Source organism: Pleurodeles waltl, chromosome 10 (assembly GCF_031143425.1).
Source record: "Pleurodeles waltl isolate 20211129_DDA chromosome 10, aPleWal1.hap1.20221129, whole genome shotgun sequence".
NCBI lineage: Eukaryota > Metazoa > Chordata > Amphibia > Caudata > Salamandridae > Pleurodeles > Pleurodeles waltl.
The window spans coordinates 416971153-416985382 of NC_090449.1; positions in this window are offsets into that span (position 1 = coordinate 416971153).

Sequence of the window (14230 nt, forward strand, 5' to 3'; positions counted from 1 at the left end):
CTGTGGGCCATTCTGGAATGCTGCAAGGGTAGGGTTGCTCCAATCTTGGACTCCGTAGCAAACAGGACAAAGGGCTATATGTTCCTCTATTTTAACCGTACCCAGTTCTGTTCATTGCAGTATAGTTGGGATCAGGGGCCCAGACATTGCATACATTGTAAAAAGATGTTCCAACACTTTTTTTGCCCCATATTTCTGCAAAGTATCTACTTGCTGCAAGGGCTTTCATTTTGTAAAAAATTGTTGGCAGCTTAAATAATCAATTGCTGCATTTATTTGTCACTCTTAGTATTGCGTTTTGGCCTCATAAAAAGAGTTATTACTGCCAAAAGGCCTTCTAAGTCTGAAGGTAGAAATCTTCACTGTGTGCAAGGGACCTTCCTTGGGCGCAAATCTTGAATTTCTTCCCCATAGAGCTTTCCCACCAAAAGTCAACAGCTTCACTGGGACTTCAGTCAATGGTTATTTAGTCTTGTGGTACCCTTCTCAGCCACAGCCTGCTGCATTGCCCCGCTGAGGGTTTTGGACTTTCATTCCAGAGACTAACACCCTGTTTAAAAAAAAGTGGTGATGCACCCTGTGCAGAGCCATCTTTCTTGTGCCCCTTAGTGCCACCCTAATGCCACCATGTGTGCACCGTATGTAAGCTACGGCGCACCAGGGTGGTAGTAAGGGGAACTAGTGTAGAAATGTTTTATGCTAATTCGGAGCTTTGCAGGATTAGTGTAAACAATTTTGACGCTAATCCTGCAAAGGTCATTGAGGCACATTGAAAACAATGGCATGCCTCCTTTTAACGCCTGCTCTGAGCAGGCATTAAGTGGCGAAATAAATGATGGTAAGAAATCTTTTAGATTTCTTTGCACCATGTTTTTCAGCCGCCCTAATGGGGGAATGCCCCCTTTGCATACATTATGCCTGGCGCAGGCATAATGTAGCGCAAATAGTTACAAAATGGCACAATGCATGCAAGGCTCCACTTTGTAAATTTGGTGTGGCAATTTTGGCATTGTTGGGCAACATTAGTGTCACAAAATAATGCTAATATGGCGCAAGGAGGCTTTAAGGGCTCTGAAATCAGCCCCTAAATCAGACTGTAAAATTTTCCACTGGACTGAATCTGTTGCTTGTGTCTGACCCCAGCCCATCGTGGTTGGCCTTAATATTAGACCATGCCTTGATCTAGCACTTCGGGATAACTGCTGTTGGCACTTTGCACCTTTTGGTGCAAGAAACATCTAAAACTCTGAAAAATCATACCCCCTTTTCCCTGATCCAATTTTTGCCTTTTTGGTGTCTTTTTGCTCCTTAAATTTGACTCTGTTTTCATTAGCTGGAGTAAAAATGTTATTGTTGCTGAACTGGAGCTATTAGCAGTAGCAACTGACAAATGGATGGCTAGCAGGAAGGCCTAGAAGAAACATGACAGTGTAAGCAGATTTAAAAACCTATGAACACATCCCTAGCAGGAATCAATGGTGAGACGAGGTGCTGTAGTGGGACAGCGACTTCATTACAGTTTCTTGGCTTGGAGTCCTTGCTATATAGGTTGAAATCTGACAAGCAAGAAGTATAGTCAGGGTTAGGGGCGTGGGAAATCTGCGTGCCCCCTTGGAGACCCCTATGAGCATCAGTTATGGTGAATCATGGCACAATTATAAATTTGAAAGGCATTATCTATGAAACTGGATGTTACACAGAGAAGGTCCCAGAACTGGGGAGGACTCAAATATAGTGTAAGCTGTAATGCAGATATCTAAATAGCTCATTCCTCAAATGCCTGTCACATGTCCTCAAATGCGCATTTTCAGACATCCTTTAGTTTGGGATGCAAAGCCCAAGGATTCCTATTCGATTTGCTTACTAGAGGCCGTCTCCATGCATGTCTTGAGTTTATGAGCCAATGCTCTTTGTCCTCTTCGTGAGGCAATCCAGCAGCTTTTCTTCCAGGACAGGGGGGAAAACTAGTGTGAATCCACTGTCCTAGGCATAGTTTTAGCCTTATATTGCGCGGAACGCAGCACAGCAGGCAAAAATGCTGTGCTGCCTTGTGTGACAGGGAGGGAGCAGGAGAGTGCCATATCTACAAAGATATAGCACTCTCTTCCCCTCTCCCTAGCACCGGCGCTGATTTAGGCTGCCATGCGCCACGCACACACCTTAGCACCATAATGCTAGAGTGTGTGCGTTGATCTAACATAGGTTTTGAACTGGAAGGGTAGCCTTCCAGTACAAAATACTATGCTTAGACACACTGTAATACATTTGCTACTTTGTATGTATGCTGCACAGTGCAGCACAGATTCAAAGTCGAAAGATAAAGGAGAAATGAAAGCATTTCCCCTTTTAACTCCTGCTTTCAAATAGCATTAACTTTTGTTGCAAAACCCTGTCTACTATTGCTTATGGATACAGTTTTGCGTCAGAAGGCATGAGTGGTTGCATGGGAAATGTTTCTCGCTGCTTTGCATTACTTTTATGGTACTTTCAGTGCAAAATAAGCTTTGCACTGGAAAGTAAGTGAGGAAAAAAAACATTTTGTGCTACTTAGCAACACTTTTGTGATGCTAACCCAGGGCAAAATGTTTTTAAATCTCCCCCAGTGTGTCCTAGCCACACACCTTCTCTGACCTGTCTGAAGAGCTGATTGTGAGCTAAAGCAAATTCAGTGAACCAACTCTGGAATGCCAGTACTTGTCCAATTCAAGGGGGCACTTGTGGGAAGCCAAAGCCAATGACAAGGTTTGACATTTTCAAAACTCATATGTTTCGCCAATTAGCAGGTATTTCCACAGGGGTTAGGAAAGGGCAGACAATGAATGACAGAAGGGGTGTATATTACATAAGAAACAAGCCCTGGTTACAAGAAGTTCTCTCCTTCCCCGTACAGCTCTAGGAGCGGAACAAACGAAGATGCTGTATTTAATCACAGGGACTTGGTTTAGTTGGCATCAAGAAATCAGGTGTGGCTGAAACCGTTACTGGGACTCTGAGTGATTGGAGAGGTTGTGGCAGAGAACTTCATTCAGACCGCACAGAGACTCCATGCACTTTCATGTGTAGAAACAGTCACACAAGAAACTTTCATGGTCTAGCAAGGGTGTCTCTTATGGGGGAAAACATATTTAATGACAGTCAGCAGACACTTCTACTAAGGCTATATGCATAAAGGTTGGCACCCCTACCTGTCAATCAGCAGTCAACAGGTAATCTCCCCATAGTCTTTTGAGGAGACATTAGTCATCTTTCCTTGCTAGGAGGATCAGACTTTGGGTCTGGAATGGAATACATTTACTGAGATGTATGGGGAAAGAGGACAAATGAATGAATAAATATTTTTATAGCGTGTAAGAGCTTCCCTAGGGAGGGCCTCCTGGCAGCAAATGAAGAGAAGGACTAACCTGCAGGAAAATGCACCCCTTTGAATAGCCAAGTTTTCAGTTTACTAAAGCAAGCTTCAGAAGTGCTGAGAAGAGTAGGAGGGAGGCTGTTCCACAGTTTAGCTGCCAAAAAGGTGAAGGGGCGACACCCTTTCCTGGCAAGGTGGAACTTGGAGATCTTCAGGACGAGCGCTCTGGATGACCTAAGATGTTTGCTATTGCAGTAATGGATAAATCTCTCTGTACCTGATTCAAAATTTGCACTTTTGTAGTAACTTATACTTCTGAACAAGTTTACTACTTTTTGTTTTTCAAAAACTGCACTTTTGTAGTAACTTACATTTCTTATAGTAGTTTACACTGTTGTATTAAGTTTCTACTTGCGGTATTTTCTGTGGGATGGTGTTGCAGTGCCAGTGGTAGACCACGTATAGTTCTGGAATTATTACAAAAGTGTAAATTACTACAACAGTGTAAGTTACTAAAAAAGAGCAGTTTCAAATACAGAAAAGTAGTAAACTTACTCAAAAGTGCAAAGTTACTCAAAAGTGTAAGTTACCTTTATCAATCAAGCTCCTCTGTGAGGTATTCAGCAACTCTTTTATTAAAAAAAAAGCTCTGTGTGTCATGGCACAGTTTTGAAATTAATTATTTTGTGCATCAGAAGCGAACGTGGCATTTATAGGTGTGTTATTGCTTGATTTCGAGGCATCTTGTGAGTGATCCTGCTGCTGCACTTTGGACCACCTGAAGACAATAGGTAAGAATATGACAGACCAAGATAAAGAGAATTAGCCTGGACCAGTCTGGCTATGATAGGTGCATGTTCCATAGTTGTACGAATGTCTGCAGGGAGAATTTCAAGGATCTTTTTCCAAAAGCAGAATAGAGAAAAAATGGTTGTAGCTACTAATAGGATCTGGGGCCAGAAGGCAAAGACAGAATCAAATTAGATTCCCACCAGATTGTTTGAGTGGTGCTGAAAATCAAGATCTTTGTTTTATCAGTCTTCAGCTTGAGGCAACTACTTTTCATCCAGGTTGCCACCTCTGTGAGGCACGCTTCAAGACACTTTTGTGCCATATTAGTAATATTTTCAATAGAGAACATAAGCTGTGTGTCATCAGCATAGGTCACAACACTGAAGACAAAATGAGTGAAGCGAGACGAGGTGTATACACATTAATGAGTAGAGGGCTAGGGCAGATGGGCACTGAGGTACTATACATTAGACTGTTTTGGTAGAAAAAGAAAAGAGGAAAGAGGCTGGAGGGAAACAGTCTGACATCAATTTGAAAGAAATGGTTGGAGCCATCTTAAAGCAGGGCCGGACTCCCAGGTCTGCAAGTCGTTTTAAAAGATTACTTGTGACACTGTGTCAAACGCCACTGATAAGTCAATTAATGCAAGGGCATCTGAACGGGCTTGCTTTAAATTAATTTTAATGAATTGTGATAATCTACAAGGGCTGATAGAGTGCTATCTTTGGGTTCGAAACCCTGTTTGAGTTGTATGGAGGAGGTTGTGCTATTCAAGATAATGTGAAATTTTACTAGAAACCACTTTTTCCAACATCTTAGATGCCTCCCATTTTCTTTCTATCTTCCCTGTACATCCAGCAAAGAATGAGTTCTGTGTTGGGGTTGAGAAGGGAAAAAGCTATGAGTACTCCAACCACTCAACTTCATGTCCACTTCCCTGTCAGCTCCTCGGATAGTGTCAGATTCTGGGTAGAAGAAAAGCTAGGAGGTCAATCTTCCCAGTCTCCCTTCTATCTCCCTCCCAAAGGCAGTAGCGAAAATGACACAGAATGGCACAGTTTACACTCATCCTTCTGTGGCTCTGACTACAGCATTCTATTGTTAAGTTCACTTTTGAGGTCGAGCAATACAGCAGCAAAATTAACAACGGGATAGTGGCGGATAAAGCACAAGAAGCTTGTGTTATGTGCATTCCAGTCTAGTTCTGTGTGGTGTTAGGAAGCTAATAAATAAAAGCAAAGGAATGTAAACAAGGCAAAAAAGGGAATGGAGGTGGCAAAATATGCTCAGTGGAAGCAAGGCACAAAAGGGACTAGAAGAGCTACAAAGCATATTAAAAATGAGGCATTAGACCAAAGCATAAGATCAAATAGAGAAGGATGTGAGCAAGTTATCACTGAGAAAGCTGAGTGAGGTACTTTCTAGAAGAGAAAAGAGTCAGACTGAAACCATATGGAAAAAGAAAGGAACACAAAAGACAAGTAAAAAAGTGTATCTAAAGACAAGTTTCATGAGAAAGAACGAGATGCAGTGTGGACCAGAGAAAGTAAAGCACTACTCAGAGGGTCAGAGAAGAGAGCTAGCACAAGGTGGATGAGAGCCACAAACTTGATGAGAGAGTCAAATAATAAACAAGGTGAATGAGTGAGAGGACAAAGTCACAAGGCAGGTGAGAGAGGGGAGCAGTGTACACACTTGCAAGAGAAATGACCAAGGCACAAAGTGAGGGAGAGGATCCAGGCATATGTTGGATGATGCAGGAAGAGATATATACATTAAATGACAGAGGGATAAGTAGTGACAGATGGCTGAAAGAGGAGATTAAAGCACAAGGTGGGTGAAAAAAATCATGAAAAGCACAAAATGAGTCGGGGAAACCAGGGCACAAGGTAGATAAGAAAATGAAACAGAACAAATGAGGGATTAGTACAGATATCAAAGCACAATACAAGTTCAAAAGAAGGTGAGAGGCAAAATAAATTACCAGATAGATAGGTTATCTTGTTTTAGATATAAACCTTTAATAATTGATAAAACACCACCAAAATGGAAAAAAGTTCTCAAATGTAAACATAAAGACTGGTAAACACCTGGCAATCACAAAGTAAAATGCAAATCAAAGAAAGCAAAATGAATTAATTTTATTTCTTAGCTGAAGAGGCCAACTCAGTGTACGTTTGGTATACAAGGAAGCAGCAAGAAAGATGGTTATAAGATTATTCTGCTTGAGTTTTGTTCTTTAGGGATGACACTAAACTATTGTTTCCTCTTCTTTTTGTTTCTTTTGATTTGTTTGTGGTTGGATTAAAGGTGTATGGTTTAGAAGCATGTTTTAGGTGTGGTATATTTATTTTATCTACTGTAGAGAATTTGGGAATATTAAACTCATATTTGATCTTCTGGACGTGTTTAATTCTTACTCTGATTGGAGAAAATGCTGGCTCATTGGAATTTTGACCAATATGTACTATCACATTTATCCACAGAGAATGGGTAAAACCCTGTGACATGTGAGCCACCTTTTGTAACAAGTCAGTGTTGATTGCAGGTCAACTTCCAAGCACCCAAGCTTTCAACATTCAATGCAAGGTGTAGTGACAGGCATCTGTGAGAAGAGTGTTGTCACCATGTACATGGGATAGAGGTGAAAGCCTGACACAGGTCTTTCCACACAAAGAAAATCCATAGCTGCAAGGTGTACCATTGTGTCCTATGATACCTTCAGCTAATCCTGGCTTTTTACAGAACTGCACTTCACAGCTAGGGTTTTTAATCTCATACTTCAAATTTTAAAAGCACAATTTCCAGCTCTAGAATAAAATGGTATGTTAAAAGGTCATGAATACACAAAAAGGATAACTGAGAAAATGGGGATGCAAGATGGATGAGAGAGTTATCTTTGGCAAACAGTGGATGGAAAGGGGCTAGGGGAGCAATATGGATGAGAGTGAAGCAATGTAAAGACTTGTTTGAGAGGGCATTAGTGAAAACATTGCAGTAAAAGCTGGAAGAGAGACTGGATCAGGGTTTTCAGTAGAATGGAGAGCAGACCAACATGCAAAAAGGGTAAGGGAGGAGAGAGGAGGGTGAAGCACTAGAGAGTTGGTTGTGGGAACCAAGGGTCAAGAAGATGAAAGCTGTATTAAATTAAAATATTATTTGGGGGGGGTTGACTAAGCACCTAAGGGAATAATCACATCTCTTGTCAGAGTGAACCCTCAAAGTCACTAAATTAACCAGAGCTCAACCCAGTGGTAGCTTATGGTGTAGGGTATACGAATTTACGTTAACTTATAGCAATGTGTAAAGTGTGTTTGCAGCACGAAAGCAGTAATACAGTCAACATGCTAAACAATAAAAATCCCAACCTAATGTTTAAAAGTAGAGTAATATTTACTAAACAAAATTACACCAAACTGATAGACATCCTACAAGAGGAAATGGAGATATGATTTTTTAAAATAAATTTAAGTGGGTATAGTGCCAAAAAGCATTAATACCAATTATAGCCCATGGTTGTGGCAGACCAGAATTTTGGTACAATTTGACGCTGACCACAAAGGATCACAGATCAGATACATCAACATTCGTCCAGATCAAAGATTTCACTTTCTGCCTTTAGTTCTTTGAGACCCAATCCATCACAGGAGTATACTTCTAAAACCCCCAGGACCTCATGGGATGGATCTTAGAGACCCACAGAGTCAGGCAGACGTCAAACAGCAAGGTTCAGTCCAAGTCCAGTTTCCACTGGGCAGTTTCAGGAAAAGGCCTCTTGTGGCTTGTTATGTCCATGTAGGTTGACATTGGTGAACCTTATGACCCTTGTAGTCTGCTTATTTGTCCTGGGTACACAAGAGGGCAGATCTAGTTTTTCAGGCTCCTTTCAGGACTCATACAGTAGGTTCAATCTTCTTCTGATGCTTCTAAAGTCTAGGAGTGTTCTGAGCCGGGAGCCTGGAGGTGAAACATTTATGCATGTCACAAGCTAGTGCATGGGAATGACTCTAGGGCACATTCTAACCAATGGTATAAAGGTTCCTTGGGCCAACCTTTACCACTTTGGACATTTTTAAGGTGGTGAAAGTCTTTGGACACATTAAACTTGGGCTCTGAGGACTTGAGAGTGTGAGGGGCATGTACTATGGTAATCTCAGTCTCCTCATGCATTTAACACTAAAATTCAGATTGGAGCAGCCACAGTACAAACCAATTAACCCAGCGATAGAAGTCTGGTACAGCAAAGTAGGGGTTACCCGCAACAGGACAGTGAATACACAAGATTTGTTTTGGCATCCAGTTTCCCTTCCACTTAAGTGTGCTATAGCGTGTTATATGTAAGTCCAGCAGACCTGTCAAGAAGAATTGGGCATTCAAGAAGAATTTGACACTGTAATGTGAAAAAGGATGCTGGCAGCTCCACTGCATATTTTGTTCGGTTTAGAGAAGTAATTTCTGTCCATTCAGGTCAGTTTATTGTTTGCTCACCTTTCAAATCCTAATTACAGACTGTCAGAAATGGGAGAGCAAATGCAAATTTAGCTTACAGGAACCTCTGGCAGGGAAAATGTAACTTTCCAAAAGTTACTTTTCCTTCATATTTATTAAACATCTGACTTTTCCATTGAATTGGATGTTCAATTAATAACATGTTTGGTGCTAAAGACTTGCTAGAGCCACCCTTAGTCCCAGTGTTCAGGAGCTGAGGATGGCTCCAGCACATCCTATCACCAGAATCAGGAAATCCCAATGGTGCAAGCACCAGAGGAATTTCCTTTTTAGATTTTTAACCTCAGCTGCTGTGCCGTTTTTTTCCCTTTCTTTGTAAGGACAATTGGTGTGCTTGGTGCGCTGATATTATTGCAGAGAATGTGAAAGTAAAATGAGACGATCGGCTCATTTACTTTCACTTGCATCAGGACTCGGGGCATATCTCAGTCCCCAAGCATCGATTTGGGCAGGGAAGGTATCTTTGGAAAGGGGGAAATCTCATCTTGCCAATGGCACCTTCTCCTCCCCATGCAGGGACCCACCCACAAGATACCCGGAGATATCCCCCCTGGCAATGGGCTAATGCTCGCTCCTCCACTCAGCCCCAAAGTTATTTCTGTCTACCCCTGGGGACAGATTTAATGCTATTACCTCTGTTCTGTCCCCCCCCCGGGGGGGGGGGCGAAAGTCCACTAGACACCATTGTCTGTTTATTTTGTGAAAAATGGGTGGGGGTGGCCCACCCAGGTATAGGTCCTAACCCCAACTAGCCACATCACTCCCAGCAGTTTTTCTGCCCCCCCCCCCCCACCCCATTGGGGGCAGATAGCAGGTGTTTTCATCCAATTTCCCTTGGGGGGCAAAAAGTCCACTAGACCCCTAGGGTATGTATTTGGATGGGGCTACTACTCACCTCCTCCCCAACCCAAAGTCTTTCTGCCTCCCTGGTAGAAAATTTGAGGCAATTACTGCCAATATGCCCCTGTGGGCAAAAAGCTCACTAGACAACAGAGTGTGTTTTATTTATTGATTTAGGGTGGCCCACCCAGGAATCGGGCCTATCCCCCCAATCACACCAACAGTCTTTCTGCCCCTCCACAAGGGGCAGATAGGAGGTGTTTTCCTCAAATCTGACCCAGCTGGAGGCAGAAACTCTACCAGACCTCTAGCGACTGTTCTTGGAGGGCAGAGACCCCCCCCTGGCAATGGGAAAACTCTCGCCTCTCCCTCAGCCCCAAAATTCATTCTGCACCCAAGGGCTGATTTGAGGCAATTACCTCAAATCTGCCTCCCGGGGGTGGAGGGCAGAAAGCCAGCTAGAAATCAGGGATTGTTTTGTATATAAATAGGTGGTACTGGCCATTCCAAACTATGGGCCTAGCCCGCACCCCTCCAAATCACCTGCAACGCTCTTTCAGCCCTCCTCAGGGGCAGATGGGAGGAGTTTTTCTCCAAACTGTCCACAGCTGAGGTGGCTGAAATCTCACTAGACCCAAGGAAGTAGTGTTGAGTAGGGGAGCCGCTAGCTCCTGGCAATGGACTTTTGCCACCTCCCTTTCCCCAGCCACAAAAGAATTTCCGCCCCTCCTGGAGGTAGGTAGGAAGACTTTGCCTCTAATCTTTCCCTCAGGGGACAGAAAGGCCACTAGACACCAGGGAAAATATTTATGTTATTGCTGTCAGGAGTGGGGGCAGCCTGCCCCGACACGGGGCTCAACCCCTACTCCCACAATTAACTAACAGTCTTTTTACCTTTCCAAGGGCAGATAGGAGGTATTTATCTCTAAACTGCCCCATGGTGGCCAGAAAGCCCCCTGGACACCAGGAAGATCTTTTTTTTTATATTATTGTTGGGATTAGGGGTGATCTGACTTGATATTGGGCCAAGTCCCCAATCCAAAATGACAGCAACAGTCTTTCTGCACCTCTGAGGCAGATAATGGCTCTTTATCTCCAATCTGCCCCAAAGAGGGGGGAGCAGAAAGGCCACTTGCCACCAAGCAGATGTTTATTTTATTATTGTTAGTGGTGGGGGTGGGTGTCCAGACATTTAGTCGAGCTCCACCCATAAAATAACTATGACCATCTTTCTCCCCCCACCAAGTGCAGATATTAAATCTTTACCTCCAATCAGCCCCTGGAAGAGCAAAAAATCCCACTAGACACCAAGGAGGCTTTTCTGTGCCATAAAAGAGGTGGAAGGGTGTTTACCCACAATATGCCCCTTGGGGTCAGGAAAACCCTCCCTGGACTAGAGGGCAAGGAGCTGCCCAACACACTTTTGTTTTTTTTTAGCCTGTTTATTCACTGGTGCCTCTCTTTGCATGGGGCCAGAATTTAGGTTAACACTCTCAATCTACACCCACAGGGCAGGAAAAAATTGATGCACCTGTCCTGGAGTGGGAGAATGGCACAATGTCTGAGTGAATAGCCCCCAACTCTTTTTTTTCTTTTTGGGAATATTTTTCCCAGGGTGTTTAATGAGCCTTCTGTCACCCGGGGACAGATTTTGGGTAAACACTCTCCATCTACTCCAAGCTGGCAGAATGACTGATGCACCTGTTCTTGGATAAGAGCACAGTGTGATGCTTGGGTGAGCATGCTCACACACCAAAACCTGGGGTGAGCCACACGATTCACTCCACCATAGATTCCCCCGGATGTCTAACTTCCAAAAATATGCAGGTTTGCTGGGTTTCACTTGGTGGCGGTTGAGCTAGGGCCCAAAATCTACAGGTACCCACTTTGCAAAAAGGAGTCAGTTTTCAGTGGAAGAATTTTAAGTGTGTAAGTTGAGATTTTGAGTTCTTTCTTGATGTGGACACTGGGCCTACCCACATACGTGAGGTACCATTTTTATCATGCATAACTTCAGTTTAGGAATAGCTAGAACTGTGGCTCAAGGACTGTTAGAAATTGGGTCTCTAGTTGGCAGAGGTTTGCACTCTGTCCAAGTAGGGACCACAATCCTAGTCAGGGCAAGTAAGATACACACTAAGGACCAGATTTATGAAAAGTGATGCTACATTGCATGTAGCGGCACTTTTCTTGTGGCCCTATACGACTGCCTACCGCCACCATGTGTGCACCGTATTTAAAATACGGCGCACTATGGTGCAGGGTAGGGGGCAAGAGCGTCAACATTTCTGACATTATTGATGTACTGTTCAGGGTTAGGGCAAAAATGTTGGAGCTAACCCTGAAAGGTACATAGGGGCCCATTGAAAACAATGGCATGCCCCGTATTAACACCTGCTCTGAGCAGACTTTAAAAAATGCCCAAAAAAGTATGCAAAAAAATCTTTTCGATTTCTTTGCGCCATTATTTTGCCCCCCTTAATGGGGAAACGTCCCCCTTGCATACGTTATGCCTGGTGCAGGCATAATGCGGCACAAGGGGTTACAAAGTGGCATTGTGCCACTTTGTAAATTTGGAGCAGCGATTTTGGCCTTGTTGGGCCACATTAGCATAAAAAATGATGGTAATGTGGCTCAGGGAGGTGCTAGGGGCTCTTAAATAAGCCCCTAAGTGTTTACCTGTGTTGTGTAGCCATTTTAGTCATAGCTCCATGCACGTTATTTTAGCACACTAAGCCTGCTGCTGTGCACTTTAACCTAGATATATTTTATTCAGCTTTGTTTATTATTTTTACAATAGCCACTTTTGCGGTCTTGTTTCATTTCTCTCTATCGAGCTGTTTTTGCCTAGGCCAGCAATATGTTCTCAAACAAGACATCCTTGCTCACTCTGTGCTTTGTTCAAGGCTGTAGTAAGATAGGTTGCCGGTGAACGTGGTAAAAGTTTTGCTCTGAAAACACAAATCCTTACGTAGGGACATTTTCTCAGAACATTAGCTGTTTTATTGTAAAAACACTTCTCTGTCCCTTACACGTTAGAGGGAGATTCCAGCCAGAGAACCACAGCTGTATGCTGATTGCTGAACGGTTCGCTAAGGCTGCTTATGCAGACTTCAGGCCTTTGCTCAGGTATGGGGGATGATGTCTTCTCAGGGGAACCTGAAGGGCAAAATTTGAGCTTAACATGCTGTGCTCTATTATAGCCTAGGTAGGAATTAGTCTATTGAATCTAGTGACAATATGGTAGCGTTATTTCCATGCTTCACTCTCCTTGTCACAATTTTAATCTTGTTGTGATGTATCGTCCTGGTTATTGCAGCACATGCTTTGCTATCTAAGATGCCATAATTAAAACATTATTGGAACATATACTGCCTCTGTTTGTCATTGTGTATGTGAGACTAATGTAATTGAGAGAAACAGGATGATACCTGAGTGACCATGGTTTCCCTGACAAATCAATTTTGTCATGCGCTCGGCTGCCCAGTCATCCCTGCCTTTTGGTAGAGATGAGGCACTGCTAGTTAGCCGAAGCAAAACCAGGATTGGGGCGACAGGTGTCACCTGTAGTGGGTAATGCTCAGTCTCCTACACCGCAGGCGATTCTGCCGCTCAAAATCCAGTAGTCTCATTAGAATAATGAGAGCCTATGTGACACCTGTGCTCACCCTTTGGTAGCTTGGCACAGAGCAGTCAGGCTAAACTAAAGAGACAAAATGTAAAGTATTTGTGAACACACACAGGAACCCAGTGAAAACACCAAAAAAGGACTCCACACAAGTTTAGTTGAATAGCCAATATAATCTGAGTCAAACTAGACCAAAATGACAAAAAATCATCCAACATACAAAAGCCAAGTTATGAATTTTGAAGGATTAAATTAAAATACAGTGCAGCTCCCACCCGGGGCTATTTGGTCACGCCGGACTGGGGCAAATCTAAAAGTTCAGTCCAACCACGATGGAGTGCCCGCTAGGTACATGAGTCACGCAGACTCGCTGACAGTACCATTGTTTCGTCGAGACTCGATGATGATGCATTGATTGAAGAAGGGGATGCGCCGTGCTTGCAGGTGATTTGACATTTTCTGATCAAGCAACGTTGGTGTTGCGTCGAGGTCCAGATGCGATTAGTATGGGTTCTGATGCGTCGGTGCCGCATCGGCCAAGCCGGGGCTGCTTTATAAGTCAGGTCATTGCTTCGCACAGTTGAAAAGCGGTGTCCATGGCTTCGATGCAGGCAGCGGCAAAAGCGACGTTTCTGCAGTAGGATGCATTGGTTCCAAGATGACGTGGCAGTGTCACTGCATCATTTCTTGTGTTGCAGCACTGCACTCACCTCCAAGCGCCAAGGACTAGATTTGGTACCCCTTGGCAGAGCAGGACTGAGAGCCGAAGAGCCCAGGTGCTGGTAGCAAGATGCAGGTGCAGTCTTTGATATCCGTGAGACTTCAGAAACAGGAGACAAGCTCAGTCAGGCCTTTGGAGAAACCTTAGATTGCAGGATGTAGAGAGTTAGATCCAGCCCTCCCACTCCCAACTAGCAGGCAGTAAGCCAACACAGCAGAGGATACAGCAACGTGCAGTCTCTCCAGACAGCTGCGGTCCTTCTACCTAGTAGAATGACCTCAGTTCAGAAGTGCTTTGAGCATAAGGTGTAAGAGGCCCAGTACTCATACCCAAATGTGCCTTTAAAGTGGGAGAAACTTCAAAAAGTAGTTTTGAAGGGCCCAAGTTCCCT